Raw genomic sequence first — 18,214 nt, 5'->3', positions numbered from 1 at the left:
CAAGCATCCTGAAGGCAGAACTGAGATGGAAAAAAATGGAAAAGTTGGAAAAGTGTCAGTTGAAAAATGTTGGAAAAGCCATTTTCCACGTAGGAAAATTTTTTTCCCTAATGGAATTTTTTTTCAGGCTACATGCTTACACTAGTTTGCACCAGGAATTTTATTACCTGCAACTAAGAGTACAAACCAACATAAACAGGCATTGGTTATGTTGTGTTCTCAAATTCCTGATGGTCAACAAAATGGAAAGACCTATTACAGTTATTGTCATGACACCACTGGCAATTTTTACAATTTTTCCTCCTTTCTGTCACCTCCCAAACCCTAAAGTAGGGTATGTGATATTTAATTACTGTGGCGATTAGGTCTAAACTATGAGTCTGCTCAGCCGGTAATTCTGATTTGGTTTTTTTGTTTGTTTGTTTGTTTTCTTTTTTTTAATACCTTATAAGTGCTATCTTTTATATTTTCATTTTTTATGCTAGTGTTCACCATGATAGGGATTCTACAGTCAAAGATAAATCAAGAAATAATCTAAACCAGACCTTCACCAGATTGCAGGAGTGTGGTAGATAGAATTTTACCAATGGCCCTCAAAGATGTCTTTCCCTAATTTCTGGAATCTGTGAATATAAGATATCACTCCCATAATTATATTATGTTATATGGCACAGCTGACCTCAAGACAGGGGGATTACCTGGGTAAGCATAACCTACTTACATGAGTCCCTTTAAACACAGCGAGTTTTCACCAGTTGGTGACAGAAGGAAAAGTCAGAGAGATTTAAAGCACAATGGGGGCCAGGCACGGTGGCTCACACCTGTAATCCCAGCACTTTGGGGGGCTGAGGCTGGTGGATCATGAGGTCAGGAGATCGAGACCATCCTGGCTAACACGGTGAAACCCCGTCTCTGCTAAAAATACAAAAAATTAGCTAGGCATGGTGGCGGGAGGCTGTAGTCCCAGCAACTTAGGAGGCTGAGGCAGGAGAATGGTGTGAACCCAGGAGGCGGAGCTTGCAGTGAACCAAGATCTCTCCACTGCACTCCAGCCTGGGCGACAGAGCGAGACTCTGTCTCAAAAGAAAAAAAACCAGTGGGGATTTGACACACCATTGCTAGCTCTGAAGATGGAAGGGGCTCTGTGCCAAGGAACATGGGTACCCTCTAGGAACTGAGAGTGGCCCTGAGTGACAGCCACCCAAAAAAAAACAGGGACTTCTGTCTTATAACTATGAAGAATTGAATTTGACCAACACTCTGGAATGATTCGGAAGCTGAGTCTTCCCCAGAGCCTCCAGATAACAGTCCAGCCTAGCCAACACTTAAATTTCAGCTGTAAGAAGCCCTAAGTAGAGAATCCACACAAGTTCATTTGGACTTCTGATCTATAGAACTGCGAGATAATAAATGGCCATTGTTTTAAACCGCTGTTTGTGGCACCTTGTTACACAGCAATGATAACTAACACAGGCAGTTATTGCTATGATACCATGTGGTGATGATGTTTCAGGACAAATAATAAACTAATTATTTGGGCTTTCATGATACAGTGAGAGAGATGTGATTATACCTTTTGTTCAGCCTTGGAATAATGAAATCTATGGTATACCAGTAAACCACAATGAGTATTTTGCAAGACGTGTAGGCATAATGATATAAAATCTTATGTCTTATATATACTACATATATATATATATTTGTAGTCTCATAAATATACCCATATGTATATATGTGTAGACTGAAAAGGAGCATTCCAGTCTCACCAGCACACACACATGCACACACCTTTTCCTACATGTACTTCTTACAAATAAAACAGGAAAAAGACTCTCAAATTTAGGAATTTAATTTTTACTCTTCCTACTCACAGAAATTTCTGCTCGTGCAACCCACTATCTTACACATGATGGAAGGTAAAGTCCTCCCCCTCCCACAAGTTTACTGAATTTGACACTATTTTTTCTTTCTTTTCCCTTTTTTTTAATTCGCCTTAGACTTACTTATTTTATTACTCTTACAGAGAAACAGACTTCCAACATAGGCTTCTAAATAGCTTAGCAGAAAATTCCCTATTAGAAGTATACTAAATACCCCCATCTGCTGTTAGAACCAGGAATTCGTTTTGTAGCTACGTTGTAACTGACTTTTTAAAAAACATTAACACAATTGCTATAAGTTTAGAGAAACACTTGCTCTCTAGTTCTAATGGTACCATTCTTTCAGAGGTTCAGGATAACTGTTCTTAGTTTTTTTTAACAAACTTTTCTTCTCAGGAGTATTGAACCCACCTAGATTAGCTCATAAGTGCAGTCAAGTAATTTCCTTTCCACAGAGCTCTCCAACTGCATGGAGTCTCTGTTCTCAGTGCTGGATATGCCCAATTGGGAAATGTTTTTCGTTTTTAACCTTTTTATTCTGAAGTAATTATAGATTCATACGCAGTTATACAGAGCAGTACCAAACCAGTTTCCCAAGCTTCTCCAGTAGTAATACCTTACATGAATATAGTACAATATTAAGAAATTGACATTGGTACAACCCATAGCGTTTATTCAGATGTCACTAGTTATGCACGCACTCATGTGTGTGTTTGCGTGTGTGTGTAGCTCTACGCAATTCCATCACGGATGTAACACGTCACAATCAAGACATTCAACTGTTCAGTCACAAGACTCCCTTTATTTATATCCACATCCCTTGCCCTTGGAAACCACTAACCTGTTCTCCATCTCTATAATTATGTTATTTCATGAATGTTACATAAATGGAATCATAAAATGTGTATCCTTTTGAAACTGGCTTTTTTCATTCAGCATAATTTCATTGTGGTTCATACAAGTTGTTGTGTGTCTCAAGAGTTTATTCCTTCTTAATGTTGAATAGTATTCATGTTTAAACATTCATAGGAAAAGACTTTCTGTTTGTTAATATGGAGTGCTACCCAATGTCCTCAGTCATATTCAGAGAATACCTGCATCTTAGTAGCCATATATGATGTGTACCAAATAAACACTAAGGTATCTTTTTCTCAACTTATTTCAAAACACGAAAAATTTTATACTGTCAAATTTCCAGTGGCAGATATGGGTTCAATTATGCCAAGGTTAAATTCATTGAAAAAGAAAATTTAAAACTTTCAAAATTAAGAGTCCTATTAATCTCAAAGAGTTCACTGGCCTCATTAAGAAAGAAAAAAAAAATGCCATATGTGAAATTAAGGGTAGAAAAAGAGAAAAAAAAATTCTGATTGCTTCCAGGGAACTTATATCATTTAGACAATTATGACATACCTTGTGATGAGAGCTTTCTACTTGATATATGAGCTCACTTAAATAGAAATTAAAACAAATCTTAGGTTTCTGATAAGATATGACACATATAAAAAGATCCACTCTCAAACTGGCAGAACTGGATGGCAATTTTCACAATAAAAAGCTTTATGTGTTTATGCATTATTGTTAGGGGAGCCATCATTTTATAAATAAGAAATCAGACTCTTTCACCTTCATGAAATGTCCTTTTCTTTCCTTTCAAACAAAAAAAAATCCCAACTATCCTCCTTTTGGCTCCAGACCCTTCTCTTCCACAATGTTTTCCAAACACACAGGCCTCCATTCTTTCTGACACTCATGGCATTTGTTAGATGGCATATCCTCATGAACTGCTGTGTGGAAATTCCATTTGAGTGTTATGATTTAACCTCTACCGTGTCTTCCAAGTTTCTATCTGTTGTTCATTGTCATCTATTTTATAAAAGCAAAAAAATTGGAAACCTCTTAAAGTCCTATAACATGACATTAGTTACACAAATTAAAGTTCACACTGAAGGATGATGATGTAGTCATATACTTAATGTAAGGAAAACATGTTCACAGAAAATCTTAATATCTGTTATTGTGTTGTCACTGTTGAACACACAAAAAATCAGCATATCCTCAGTTTTGTAAATATAATTACAACAGCCAAATATTTATAAAAAGGGAGAGAGAAAAAATAACAATAAAGATTGTATATATTTCTTTCTCTGTTCATTTGTTTTTTCAAAGGTTAGTGATAAACGTGCATAAAAAGAAACAATAAAAGTCATTAAAGTTTTTAATCTTATCTATTCAACTACATTTCAACTTCCTCAAGAGCAGACTTTCACTTTTATTTATATCCTCCAACTTGGTAATAGAGGTGATTTAATATACTCAATTTCTTTTGTTCACAGAGGCTAAAACCACATTTTTATAGCCTGACCATAGTTTGTCACTACTAAGTTATTTCATTGTGCATATTCATATTTAGGTTGCTAAATTCCTTGAGGACGAAGGGATTTTTTTTAACTTAAAGATCACTCTAATACTATACAGTACAAATCTCTACATCCTATGAGAAATCAAACAATACTTTTTGAGTTGAATGTTAAATAACATTTAAAATTTTGCAGTGCACAACTTCTTTAAAGGCAGGAATTCAGATTCTTTAAAGATATTTCAGATTCTTTAAAGATAGGAATTTGTTGCATTTTATAATATTTTGCACTTTATACTAATACTAACAACAGCACATTATTATTGTCATACCAGCTGCCATATACTGAACATTTACTGTACCAAGAACTGGGCTCAACTTTAATATTCATAATCTCATTTAAATGTCACAATAATCACTATCCCTCATTTGTATTTGAGGAAATTAAGTAATGTTAAATATCTTATCCCAAATTACACAGTGAGTACTTAGGAGAACTAGGACTGGAAGCCACACTAATCTGACTGTAGTTCAGAGATGCCAGTTAGAAAGTTATGCCATCTCTCTTAATAAGCACTCAATGAGCATTTATCAAATGAATGAGTGAATATAAAAATGAGAAATTAATGCATATTAGCTATTACTATGAATTGACTTTCAAGTATTAGTCAATCATAGAATAGGAGAGAACACGATGAAGAAAGTTTAGCAATGGGAGTTAAAAATTTAAATCCTGATACGAAATTCACCAAATTAAAATCTAGAAAATGCATCCTGCATTGTTTGTGGGCATTTGAATATTGGCACATTGTTCTGACTGTTCAGCTGATCCTCTTGCCTCTAATTCACAGAAAGGCCCAATTAGAGACTTCTGGTCAAAAAAGAATGGACTCATGACAAACATATAGATAACAAGTCAGTTAAAAGGATTGTCAATTAGTTGTATTAAAATAGATACACTGATGGGCAATTAAAATGGTTATATATAACAATTATTCTTAACTTATTTGAAATCAAACTTCTTTAATATTTTAAATATTGTTTAGAAATATTTAAAAAGGTCATTCATTATAAGAGACTGATATTTGGTATTTCTGTTTTAAAAATGTAAAAGTAATTCTGAGACATGGCCTATGTCATAATTTGGTTAATTCTGTATTCCAGTTTTAAAACAATAAAAAATATAAATGGATGACTTTTGTTTGTGCAAAGAAAATAAAATGCTGTCAGAAAGTACAAATTCAGATCTCTTATTTGATCAGCTTAGTTATATAAGCTTTATAAAACAGAAAGGAATAAAGACGGTAACTTAACAGGCCATGAAGTCAAACAAACGTCATGATCAATAAATTTGCCCAACCCAAGTCAGATTTTCACTAGTGATGACACGGAAAGATTTTGTAAAACTATGAACTCATGAAAATCATGGGCTTTTTGTATACATTTTTATTTTCAAGTGTCCAACAAAGTTTCTGGCAGAAAGAAGGTGCTTAATGAATATTCAGAGACTGAACAAATGCATTCTATACAAGAATGAAAGATGTTTGGGGGATTCAGGGGTTCATGGTGGATGGGAGGCAAGACTAGATTGCAGCTCTGGACACAGCAGCATGAGGAGGTTAGCACTGTGAATTTTAGCTCCAGGTTGACTGCATGAACAAACCAGTTATCCCAAGAGGACCCACAGACCCTCTGAAGGAAGTGGACTGCTCCTGCAGGACCCAAGAGACACCTCAAATACTGTGAGTGCCTCAAATGCAGAAGTGGGAAAGTGAGACCCTCCTCTCCCAAATACACACATTCAGTGGAGAAGCTGAAGGTCTGTTTGTGGGAGAAGTTTCCAACTTTACTTGGAGCTGAGTCAAGTTAGAGAGCTGAGTGAAATACAGAGGTACAGGAAGCAGCAGAAAGGCCCTGGGAGCTTGCTGGCTCCCCAAGCAGCCATTCCTGCCTGGCACCACAGGAATCCATTGGGAGGGTGGCCAGAGGAGCAAGGGGTAAAACTTCACAGGAAGAAGGAAATCTCTAGCTGAACTTTGTAACAATTTGAACAGGGCGAGAAGCCTCCTGGCCAGAACTCCAGGGAGGGCCGGAATCTGGCTTGCAGACTTCACAGGTAGGGGAAGAACTAAAGCCCTTTTCTCTTACAGCTGGGAGGCGGATAGCCTCAGGCAAATTTTCAAGTCCATCTCTCCCTCACCTGAAAACAGACTCAGGGCTGTTGGGGGTGGGCACGGTGGGAATGGGACGGGCCCTTCAGTTTGCATGGGAGCTGGGTGAGGCCTATGACTGCCAGCTTTCCTCCACTTCCCTGACAACCTGCATGACTCAGCAGAGTCAGCCATAATCCTCCTAGGCACACAACTCCAGTTACCTGGGAATCTCACCCCCATCCCCTACAGCAGCTGCAGCAAGACCTGGTCAAGGAGAGTCTGAGCTCAGACACACCTACCCCTGCCCCCACCTGATGGTCCTTCCCTATCTACCCTGATAGTGGAAGACAAAGGGCATATAATCTTGGAAGTTCTAGGGTCCCACCCATCGCCAGTCACTCTCCACACTACTACAGCTGATGTTTTCTGGAAAGCACCATGTCCTGGCAGGAGGCCAACCAGCACAAAAATAGGGCATTAAACCACCAAAGCTAAGAACCCTCACGGAGTCCACTGCACCTGCTGCCAACTCCACCAGAACAGGCGCTGGTATCCACGGCTGAGAGACCTATAGATGATTCCCATCACAGAACTCTGTGCAGACAACCCCTAGTACCAGCCTGGAGCCGAGAAGACTCACTGGTTCACTAGACCCAGAAGAGAGACAACAATCACTGCAGTTCAGCTCATAGGAAGCCACATCTATAGGAAAAGTGGGGAACACCCTGTGGGACAAAAGAATCTGAACAACAGCCTTCAGCCCTAGACCTTCCCTCTGACAGAGCCTACACAAATGAGAAGGAACCAGAAAACCAACGCTGATAATATGACAAAAAAAGGCTCTACAACCACCCCCAAAAAATCACTAGTTCACCAGCAATGGATCCAAACCAGGAAGAAATCCCTGATTTACCTGAAAAAGAATTTAGAGGCTAGTTGTTAAGCTAATCAAGGAGGGACTAGAGAAAGGCAAAGCCCAATCCAAGGAAATCCAAAAAATGATACACAAAGTGAAGGGAGAAATATTCATGGAAATAGATAGCTTAAAGAAAAAATAATCAAATTCAAGAACCTTTGGACACACTTTTAGAAATGCAAAATGTTCTGGAAAATCTCAGCAACAGAATTGAACAAGTAGAAGAAGGAAATTCAGAGCTCAAAGACAAGGTCTTCAAATTAACAACCCAACAAAGACAAAGAAAAAAAGAATAAGAAAACATGAATAAAGCCTCTAAGAAGTCTGGGATTATGTTAAACAACCAAACCTAAGAATAATTGGTGTCCCTGAGGAAGAAGAGAATTATAAAAGCCTGGAAAACATATTTGGGGGAATAATCAAGGAAAACTTCCCCAGTCTTGTGAGAGACCTAGACAGCTAAATACAAGAAGCACAAAGAACATGTGGAAAATTCATGGCCAAAAGATCTTTGCCCAGGCACATTGGCATCAGGTTATCCAAAGTTAAGATGAAGGAAAGAATCTTAAGAGCTGTGAGACAGAAGCACCAGGTAACCTATAAGGGAAAACCTATCAAATTAACGGGAGATTTCTCAGCAGAAATCCTACAAGCTAGAAGGGATTGGGGACCTATCTTCAGCCTCCTCAAACAAAACAGTTATTAGCCAAGAATTTTGTATACAGCAAAACTAAGCATCATATATGAAGAAAAGATACAGTCATTTTCAGACAAACAAATGCTAAGAGAATTCGCCATTACCAACTTCCACTAAAATAACTTGTAAAAGGAGCTCTAAATCTTGAAACAAATCCTGGAAACACATCAAAACAGAACACCTTTAAAGCATAAATCACATAGGACGTATGAAACAAAAATACAAGTTAAAAAGCAAAAACAAAAAACAAAAAAACAAATTACACAGGCAACAATGAGCATGATGAAAGCAATGGTACATCACATTTAAATACTAACATTGAATGTAAATACTAACATTGAATGTAAATGGCTGAAATGCTCCACTTAAAACATACAGAACCACAAAATGGATAAGAACTCACCAACCTACTATCTGCTGCCTTCAAGAGACTCACTGACCACATAAGAACTCACATAAACATAAAGTAAAGGGGTGGAAACAGGTATTTCATGCAAATGGACACCAAAAGTGAGCAGAGGCAGCTATTCTTATAGCAGACAAAATAAACTTTAAAGCAACAGCAGTTAAAAGAGACAAAGAGGGACATTATATAATGGTAAAAGGCCTTGTCCAACAGGAAAATACTACAATCCTAAACATATATGCACCTAACACTGGAGCTCCCAAATTTATAAAACAATTAGTAAGAGTCCTAAGAAATGAGATAGACAGCAACACAATAACAATGGGGGACTTCAATACTCCACTGACAGCACTAGACAGGTTTTCAAGACAGAAAGTCAACAAAAAAAAATGGGTTTAAACTATATCTTGGAACAAATGGACTTAACAGATATAACAGATATATACAGAACATTTCATCCAACAACCACGGAATACACATTCTATTCAACAGTGCATGCAACTTTTGCCAAGATAGACCACGTGATAGGCCATAAAACGAGCCTCAATAAATTTAAGAAAATTGAAATTACATCAAGCACTCTCTGAAACCACAGTGGAATAAAAATGGAAATCAACTCCATGTAAATGCATGGAAATTAAATAATCTGCTCCTGAATGAGCATTGGGTCAAAAATGAAATCAAGATGGAAATTTAAACATTCTTTGGCCTGAGTAACAATAGTGGCACAACCTATTAAAACCTCTGGAATACAGCAAAGGCGGTGCTAAGAGGAAAGTTCATAGCCCTAAACACCTACATCAAAAAGTCTGAAAGAGCACAAAAAGACAATCTAAGGTCATACTTCAAGGAACTAGAGAAACAAGAACAAACCAAACCCAAACCCAGCACATAAAAGGAAATAACCAAGATCAGAGCAGAACTAAATGAAAAGGAAACAAAAAAAATTACAAAAGATAAATGAAACAAAAAGCTTTATCTTTGAGAAGATAAATAAAATGGATAGACCATTAGTAAGATTAACCAAGAAAAGAGAAAGAAAATCCAAATAACTTCACTAAGAAACAAAACAGGAGACATTACAACTGATACCACTGAAATACAAAAGATTGTCCAAGGCTACTATGAACACCTTTATGCACATAAACTGGAAATCCTGTAAGAGATTTATAAATTCCTGGAAAAATACAACCCTCCTAGCTTAAATCAGCAAGAGTTAGATACCCTGAATAGACCAATAACAAGCAGCGAGATTGAAATGGTTTCAATTTACCAACAAAAAAAGTCCAGCACCAGCGGGATTCACAACAGAATTCTACCAGACATTCAAAGAAAAATTGGTACCAATCCTTTTGACACTATTCCACAAGATGGAGAGAGAAGGAACTCTCCTTAATTCATTCTATGAAGCCAGCATCACCCTAACACCAAAACCAAGGAAGGAACCAAAAAAGAAAACTATAGGCCAATACCCTTGATGAACATAGATGCTAAAATCCTTAACAAAATACTACCCAATTGAATCCAACAACATATCAAAAAGATAATCCACCATGATCAAGTATGTTTCATACCAGGGATGCAGGGATGGTTTAACATATACAAGTCAAAAAATACGATACACCACTTAAACAGAATTAAAAACAAAAATCACATGATTGTCTCAATAGATGGAGAAAAAGCATTCAACAAAATCCAGCATCTCTTTATGATTAAAACTCTCAGCAAAATTGGCATATAAGGGACATACCTTAATGTAATAGAAGTCATCTATGACAAACTCACAGCCAACATAATATTGAATGGGGAAAAGTTGAAAACATTCCATCTGAGAACTGGAATGAGACAAGGATGCCCATTCTCCTCACTCCTCTTCAACATAGTACTGGAAGTCCTAGCCAGAGCAATCAGACAAGAGAAAGAAATAAAGGACATCCAAATCAGTAAAGAGGAAGTCAAACTCTCACTGTTTGCTGATGATGATTGTTTTACCTTGAAAACCCTAAGGACTCCTCCAGAAATCTCCTAAGACTAATAAAAGAATTCAGCAAAGTTTCCAGATACAAGATTAATGAACACAAATCAGTAGTTCTTCTACATACCAACAGTGACCAAGCAGAGAATCAAATCAAGAATTCAACCCCTTCACAATAGCTGCGAAAAAGGAAAAAAAAAAACAAAACAAAAAACAACTTAGGAATTTACCTAATCAAGGGGGCAAAAGACCTCTACAAGGAAAACTACAAAACACTGCTGAAATAAATCATAGATGACACAAATAGAAACACATCCCATGCTCATAGATGGGTAGAATCGAAATTGTGAAAATGACCATACTTCCAAAAGCAATCTACAAATTCAATGTAATCCCCATAAAAATACCACCATCATTATCCATAGAATTAGAAAAGACAGTTCTAAAATTCATATGGAAACAAAAAAGAGCCCGTATAGCCAAAGCAAGACTAAGCAAAAAGAACAAATTTGGAGGCATCACGCTGACTTCAAACTATACTATAAGGCCACAGTCACCAAAACAGCATGGTACTGGTGTAAAAATAGGCACATAGACCAATGGAACAGAGTAGAGAACCCAGAAATAAACCCAAATACTTACAGCCAACCGATCTTAGACAAAGCAAACAAAAACATAAAGTGGGGAAAGGACACCCTTTTCAGCAAATGGTGCTGGGATAAGTGGCTAGCCACAAGTAAAAGAATAAAACTGAATCCTTATCTCTTATCTTATACAAAAATCAACTCAAAATGGTTTAAAGACTTAAATCTCAGATGTGAAACTATAAAAATTCTAGAAGATAACCTTAGAAAAACCCTCTAGACATTGGCTTAGGCAAGGATTTCATGACCAAGAACCCAAAAGCAAATGCAATAAAAACAAAGATAAATAGTTGTGACTTAATTAAACTAAAGAGCTTTTGCACGGCAAAAGGAACAGTCAGCAGAGTAAACAGATAACCCACAGAGTGGAAGAAAATCTTTAAAATCTATACATCTGACAAAAGATTAATATCCAGAATCTACAACGAACTCAAATCAATAAGAAAAAAACAATCTCACCAAAAAGTGGGCTAATGACCTAAACAGACAATTCTCAATAGAAGACATACAAATGGTCAACAAACATATGAAAAAATGCTCCACACCACTAATGATCAGGGAAATGCAAATCAAAACCACAATGCAATACCACCTTACTCTTGCAAGAATGGCCATAATCAAAAAATCGAAAAACAGATGATTGCATGGATGCAGTGAACAGGGAACACTTCTACACTGTTGGTGGGAATGTAAACTAGTACAATCACTATGTTTCCATAGTGTTTCCACTGTTTTCACAGTGTGGAGATTCCTTAAGAACTGAAAGTAGAACTACCATTTGATCCAGCAATCGCACTACTGGGTATCCACCCAGAGGAAAAGAAGTCATTATACGAAAAAGATTCTTGCACATGCATGTTTATAGCAGCACAATTTGCAACTGCAGAATTATGGAACCACCCCAAATGCCCATGAATCAACGCATGGATAAATAAACTTTGATATATTTATATGATGGAATGTTACTCAGTTATAAAAAAGGAATGAATTAACAGCATTTGCAGTGACCTGGATGTGATTGGAGACTATTATTCTAAGTGAAGTAACTCAGGAATGGAAAAACCAAACATCGTATGTTCTCACTGATATGTGGGAGCTAAGCTATGCTGATGCAAAGGCATAAGAATGACACAATGGACTTTGGGTACTGGGGGGGAAGGATGGGAGTGGGGCAATGGACAAAAGACTACAAACATGGTGCAGCGTACACTGCTTGGGTGACAGGTGCACCAAAATCTCACAAATCGCCACTAAAGAACTTATTCAAGTAACCAAATACCACCCGTACCCTAATAAATTATGGAAATATTTTAAAAGAATTTAAAAATACATATAGAACTAAAACATGCCAGCATTTAGACAGAAAGTGCATATATGGAGATTAAGAGTTCCAAGATTCTTGAACTGCTGTGAAATAGTAAAAACACTAACTTACATTAGGCTTTAGTAAGCCAAGGCAACATGTATAATCTCCACAGTAGTCACTAAAAATAATAATAAAATAAAGTTAACTACCAAGATAATTGGGAGAAAGGAAATTAAATAACATACAATAATAAATTTTAGAGGAGACCAAAAAAGAGAAAAAACAGGACACAGAATAAATGGAACACAGAGATATCAAATAATAACATGTTAGATTTAAATTCCAAAATACCAGTAATTACATTATTGGTATAAATGGACTAAATACTTCAAGTAAAAGACAGAGATTGTAATACTGCACTAAAAAATACTTTTTCATACAAAACACTCCCTCAGCATTAAAGATAAAGTTTAAAAGTAAAAGGACATCAAAATAAATCATGCAAAAACTGACCAATAAGCTGGGACCACTATATTTAATATGAGACAAAGTAAACTTTAAAAAGGGAGAAAGCATTTGAGGGCATTTTATAATAACATAAGGTTTAATTGACCAGAAAGATAAAACAATTCTAAAATTGTATGTACCTAATAATCTCAAATTATAGAAAAGAAAAATTCATAAAACTCAAAGGAAAAATAGAAAAATCCACAATTTGTGGAGAATTTTAACCATACATCTTTCAGTAAATAATGTAACAAGCAGACAAAATATCAGTTAAGTATATACAAGATCTGAAAACACATTTATCAAACTTAATCTAATTAAAATGTACAGAACACTGTACTCCCAAACTTCAGAATATGTATTTTCTCAAGTATATATGTATCACTTATGAAAAATGTGCATATGGTAGGTGGGCCATAAAGAAATCTCAACAAATTTTAGGCTGGATGCAGTGATGCATACCTGTAATTCTAGTACTTTGGGAGGCCAAGGCAGGTGGATCACTTGAGGTCAGAAGCACGAGATCAGACCGGCCAACATGGATAAAACTCTGTGTCTACTAAAAACACAAAAATTAGCCAGGCAGGGTGGCGCATGCCTGTAATCCAGCTATCCGGGAGGTTGAGGCACAAGAATATCTTGAACTTGGGAGGTGGAGGTTGCAGTGAGCTGAGATGGCACCACTGCACTCCAGCCAGGGCAACAGAGCAAGATTCTATCAAAAAAGAAAGAAAGAGAGAGAGAGAGAGAAAGAAAAGAAAGAGAAAAAGAAATCTCAACAAATATCAGAATTAAAATCATATCAAAAATGTTTTCCAACCACCGTGAAATTAATCTAGAAGTCAATAATACAAAGCTGAAATATTTCATATATTTGGAAATTAAGATATATCCTAAATAGTTCATGGATCAAACAATATAATACAATGGAAATGATAATGAAAATATAAAATAGTAAAATGAGTGCAATGAAGCTAAAGCCATGCTTCAAAGTAAATTGTATCCTTAAATGTATACATCATGAGAAGAAAAGCTGAGAAAAAAATCAATGAAGATGGGCCATACAAAGGGTAAGGTTTTAGGTAGATAAAAGGAAACAGGGGTGTTTGAGACAAGCAAACAAGCGTGGGCCAAGTACTATCAGCTTGGGTCTATCAAGTACATGGAGATCCTGAGACTTCAGTATAGTGCGTCTGACAGTTAATGCTTAATTTCACTAAGGGAATGAGTAAACTCTGAAGAATTATAAGTCCATGAGTGTAATATTCAAAGTAGTACTTCAAAAGCATATCACCAGGGAGGAGTGTTCAGGATGAACTACCTTCTCCCTACAGTGACACCCATTACGCTCTTTTATCATAATGACTTGTTTAATATCTCTCTTCCCTGTTAGATTCTGTGGGGACAGCTCTGTGTGGGGACAGCTCTATGAGGCCAGAAAGTGTACCTGTCTTCCCCATACTGAATCCCCAGTGCCTAGGATACCATAAAATAGTGTTTAGAACATAGAACATGCTCAATAAATATTTGTGCATCAAAAAAGGATAGAATATATAGATGACATTGACTCAGCTAGAAAGCCATTGGAATAGTTGGGCTCAGTTTTGGATTGACACACGAGTAGATCATAGGGCTATGGTTGGCTGGCAGACAGGATGGTCTTGAAATGTACATGTGAATGCTCAGACTATTTGCTCTCTCCATTTTCTTAATTCCATTAATCATACCCCTTCATTCATTTCTTTGTTCATTCATTCAACAACTTTGTATTGAGTACCTACCATGTACCGAGTATGTTCTGGCCCTGGAGGTATGGATGTAAAGAAAACACTTTCTGCTGAAGTGAAGCTTACATTCTAATTGGGCAATTCAGACAGTAAATATATATGTATATGACAGGTAGCAATAAGTACCTTGAAGAAAAATAAAGCAGGGAAAGCGAATGACAGGGTATGAGCATGTACGCATTGTATCTCAGAAAAGGCCATGAAGCCAGGTTGACTAGAGCAGAGGAAGGGTGGGAAATGGTGGGCAGAGATACAATGGGACTGGTAAAGTGGGATATTTAGCATAAAGACTTTGGTTTCACTCTAGAGAAAAGAAGAAGCCATTGAAAGATTTGAAACTGAGGATCCCCATGATCTGACTTATGAATATAAAAGGATCATTCTGGCCCTTAACTGGAGAATAAATTGTAGGAGGACAAGGTTGAAAGAGATAGACAAGTTAGGAAGCTAATCTATAGATCATTTTGACAGCTTGCACTCTGGTCTCATCCAAGTCCACCTAAATGTAATTTATTATCTCTACCACCTGTCTCCTTTTTTTCCATCCATATTATCCAATCCAGAAATCATTACCTACTATTTTCACTATTATAATACTAGACACTCTAGTTTGGGGGCTACAAGTTTGAAGAAGGTAAGAGTAGAGCTTCGCATTCATGCCTTAAACAGTTCTATAGACAAAATTGAATAGAACAGAAAAATAAATAGTACATTGTTGAAATGAAAACTATGTGGCATAGTTGAAGGTTTGGGTACCCCATAGCAGCAAATAAAAACAAAAAATAATCATAAAATGCTTAGTTGAAAATCTTTGAGAATTTCTGCATTAATGTACATTTATAGACATATAAGCCTAATCTTTTAGAATGCTTGATTTTTGACTTTGTTTCAAAGAAACAGGTGCAATTATATTATTTGTTCACTTTAATTCACAGACAACATACGGGAATTAATTTTTAAAATATACTAAAACCTAAATAGGCAACGGTATCAGCCAGTATCAGGATATTTGACTTTTCTAATCAAAAAACAAAATTATATCTTCACAATCTTGAAACATACAATAATTTCATGTTCTTAAATATAATGCCATACTTCCAAATATAGCATAAAGGAGCTAAAGGCAAATGCTTAAAGCTGAGTATCTTCAATAGCTAAGAAAAGTAATGTAATAAAACATGGGATTTTATTCCTAGAAAGTATAATTGGATTTAGTGACTATCAAAAGCAATTATTATATTAACATTTACCTTTATTTGTAATAGTTCTAGAAATAAGAAATGGAGCTGTGGCAATTTAAACAATTCACTTTTCTTAAAAAGACAGTCTGAATATTGTCAAAACTGACCTGTGAGTTCACTAGCTCTATAAAAATTGTGTTAATATTTACTTAACAGAAGGAGGAGAAAGTTCAAAGCGAATAAGACAGTTACAAATTAACACCAACTATATGCAAAGCTACATAAATGATTTAATATAGCACTCTTATGCTACTGTATACTCAAGAAAATTAGAATGTAATTCAATTTTTAATACATGGGTTTTTACAATTTATAATTATATAGACATGATCATTATTTGTCTGCTTAAAGAGTTTCTCATTGCTATTGATTTGCCTTTCTTTGAAAAGCAGGAGACTATAATAGTTCCTTTAGCTAGTGCATCTCAAATCTGTTACTAAGAGAAAAGAACCTTGAATAAGAAAAAAGCATGTCACTTCTTTCAAGCTTCATTTCTTCTATTTTATCAGGGGAAAAGAGGGCCTTATAAAAATTGACCAATGCAGTAGAGTTTGAATTTATATTCTCCTAAAATGGTAAACATAATAAATTGAGAACCAAACGCTTAATTTTATTTCATACCAGTTGTAGCTAGACATAATTATAGCAGAAGAACTGACTTTATAGCAATTGTAAAAATGTAAATAAGGCTTTAAAACTGACTCAGGAATTATATTTTATAAATGAAGCTTTAATTTTAATGTAAAAAATTATCTCAGGGCATGATATGCATTATTCAAAATGTCCTGCCTTTGTTACCATTGAAATGGTAGTTATACTTCAGAAAACCGAGGGACAGAAACACCTGTTTCTTATCAAATCATATCTCCTAGTGATTACAATAATTTTATGTACAAGATAGACTTTAAATACCGCAGTATTTTAAAGTTTATATTTTTAGATAAAAGTTTATTTTTAAAATACCAGTGGAAAATGTGAAACAAAATGTAATGTGACAATTATCAATTTTAGTCCAAATATTCTTAATAGCAAAGTATCAAGTGTCTACATCTAAAACGCTTTTCGTAACTTGTATTGATTTTTGTCCTAATGCAAACATTTAACTATTAAAATTTGGAAAATAATTAAATATTTTTAAAAGCAGTAAAAACTTTCAATAATTTGTTTTATTTTCTTCAAATCACCAGCCCATTTGGTGAGGTATTTGTCTATATAAAATTAGGATAATACTAAATTTATTTTTATAAATTGCTTTTTTATTAGTTCCAAAGCTTATGAGATATTAAAGTACATTTTAATTGAAAAAAAAATCAAATGGCTTTTAAATCGATGTTTTCTTTTAAAAGAATGAAGTCCATGCCAAGTTGAGTCATGAAGAGAAATGTCAGTGCGATCCCTGGCAGCTGCTCGCTTCCCTGGGAAGGAAGGGCTGGTTAGGAGTACAGTAGCTAGCAAACCCCTCAGCACTCCACAAAGTCACTAGTGGGAAAAGAACAAAGGCCTTTCCAATGCAACTAACACAGATGTGCCCAAAGGCAAACTGTCAGAAACAGTTAAGATGACAGCTACTCACAGTTCATTATTTCCTTCTCACAGGTCACTGGGTGACAAGCTGGGTCAGCATGCTTTGTTGGCTGTCCCAGTCCTTCTCCACCCCCTATTCCATTTAAATAAGAGTAAAGGACTCCTTTGGATAAACTAATGTAAACAAACACATTCCAGACACTTAATGCCAGAATATGGCATTTACTTTACTTTGGACCAAACTTAGAATTCAATGTACACACAACTTATTTTATCGAAGCAAGGATAGAAGCACACTTCTATGCCTACTTTTCAGTGATTATTTTAGACTGTGGGTGCATGTGTGTGCGTGTGTGTGTGTTTTAAGAGGTAAAGAAACTGAAATTACATCTACTGTGGTAAATTGTGGAGGCAGAGGGGGAAGAATGTAGATAAATCCCCGCCTTAAGAAAAAAAAAAAAAAAGAAGAAGAAGAAGGCAGGAAGAGTTGCTGGAGCCTATCACATAAACCCTGAGGAATGCTCACTAAGAAACAGCCTCTGGAAGATTTCTTATGAAATCAAACCCAAACAGATTTACTAGTCAATTCCTATTGACTAAAAAGCATAAATCTAAGTAAAACCCCTATTAAAAATTCTTTTCTAGCTCTGCTTGTTTTCAGAACATTTTCACAACTAACACTTGAATGCTTACTACTTTTCTGGAAACTTAAAGATATCTCACTTAATTCTAACAACCTCAGACAGGTCTTGTGGTATGGCAGCTGACATTAACTGCCCTGTCTTTTTTGGCCTCACTTTTTCTAATACTATATTCCTT

This window comes from Mandrillus leucophaeus, unplaced genomic scaffold (genome assembly GCF_000951045.1).
Source record: "Mandrillus leucophaeus isolate KB7577 unplaced genomic scaffold, Mleu.le_1.0 Scaffold73, whole genome shotgun sequence".
In the NCBI taxonomy this organism is placed as follows: domain Eukaryota; kingdom Metazoa; phylum Chordata; class Mammalia; order Primates; family Cercopithecidae; genus Mandrillus; species Mandrillus leucophaeus.
The sequence above is the reverse complement of the archived record's forward strand: the minus strand, read 5'-3'. Positions refer to the sequence as shown.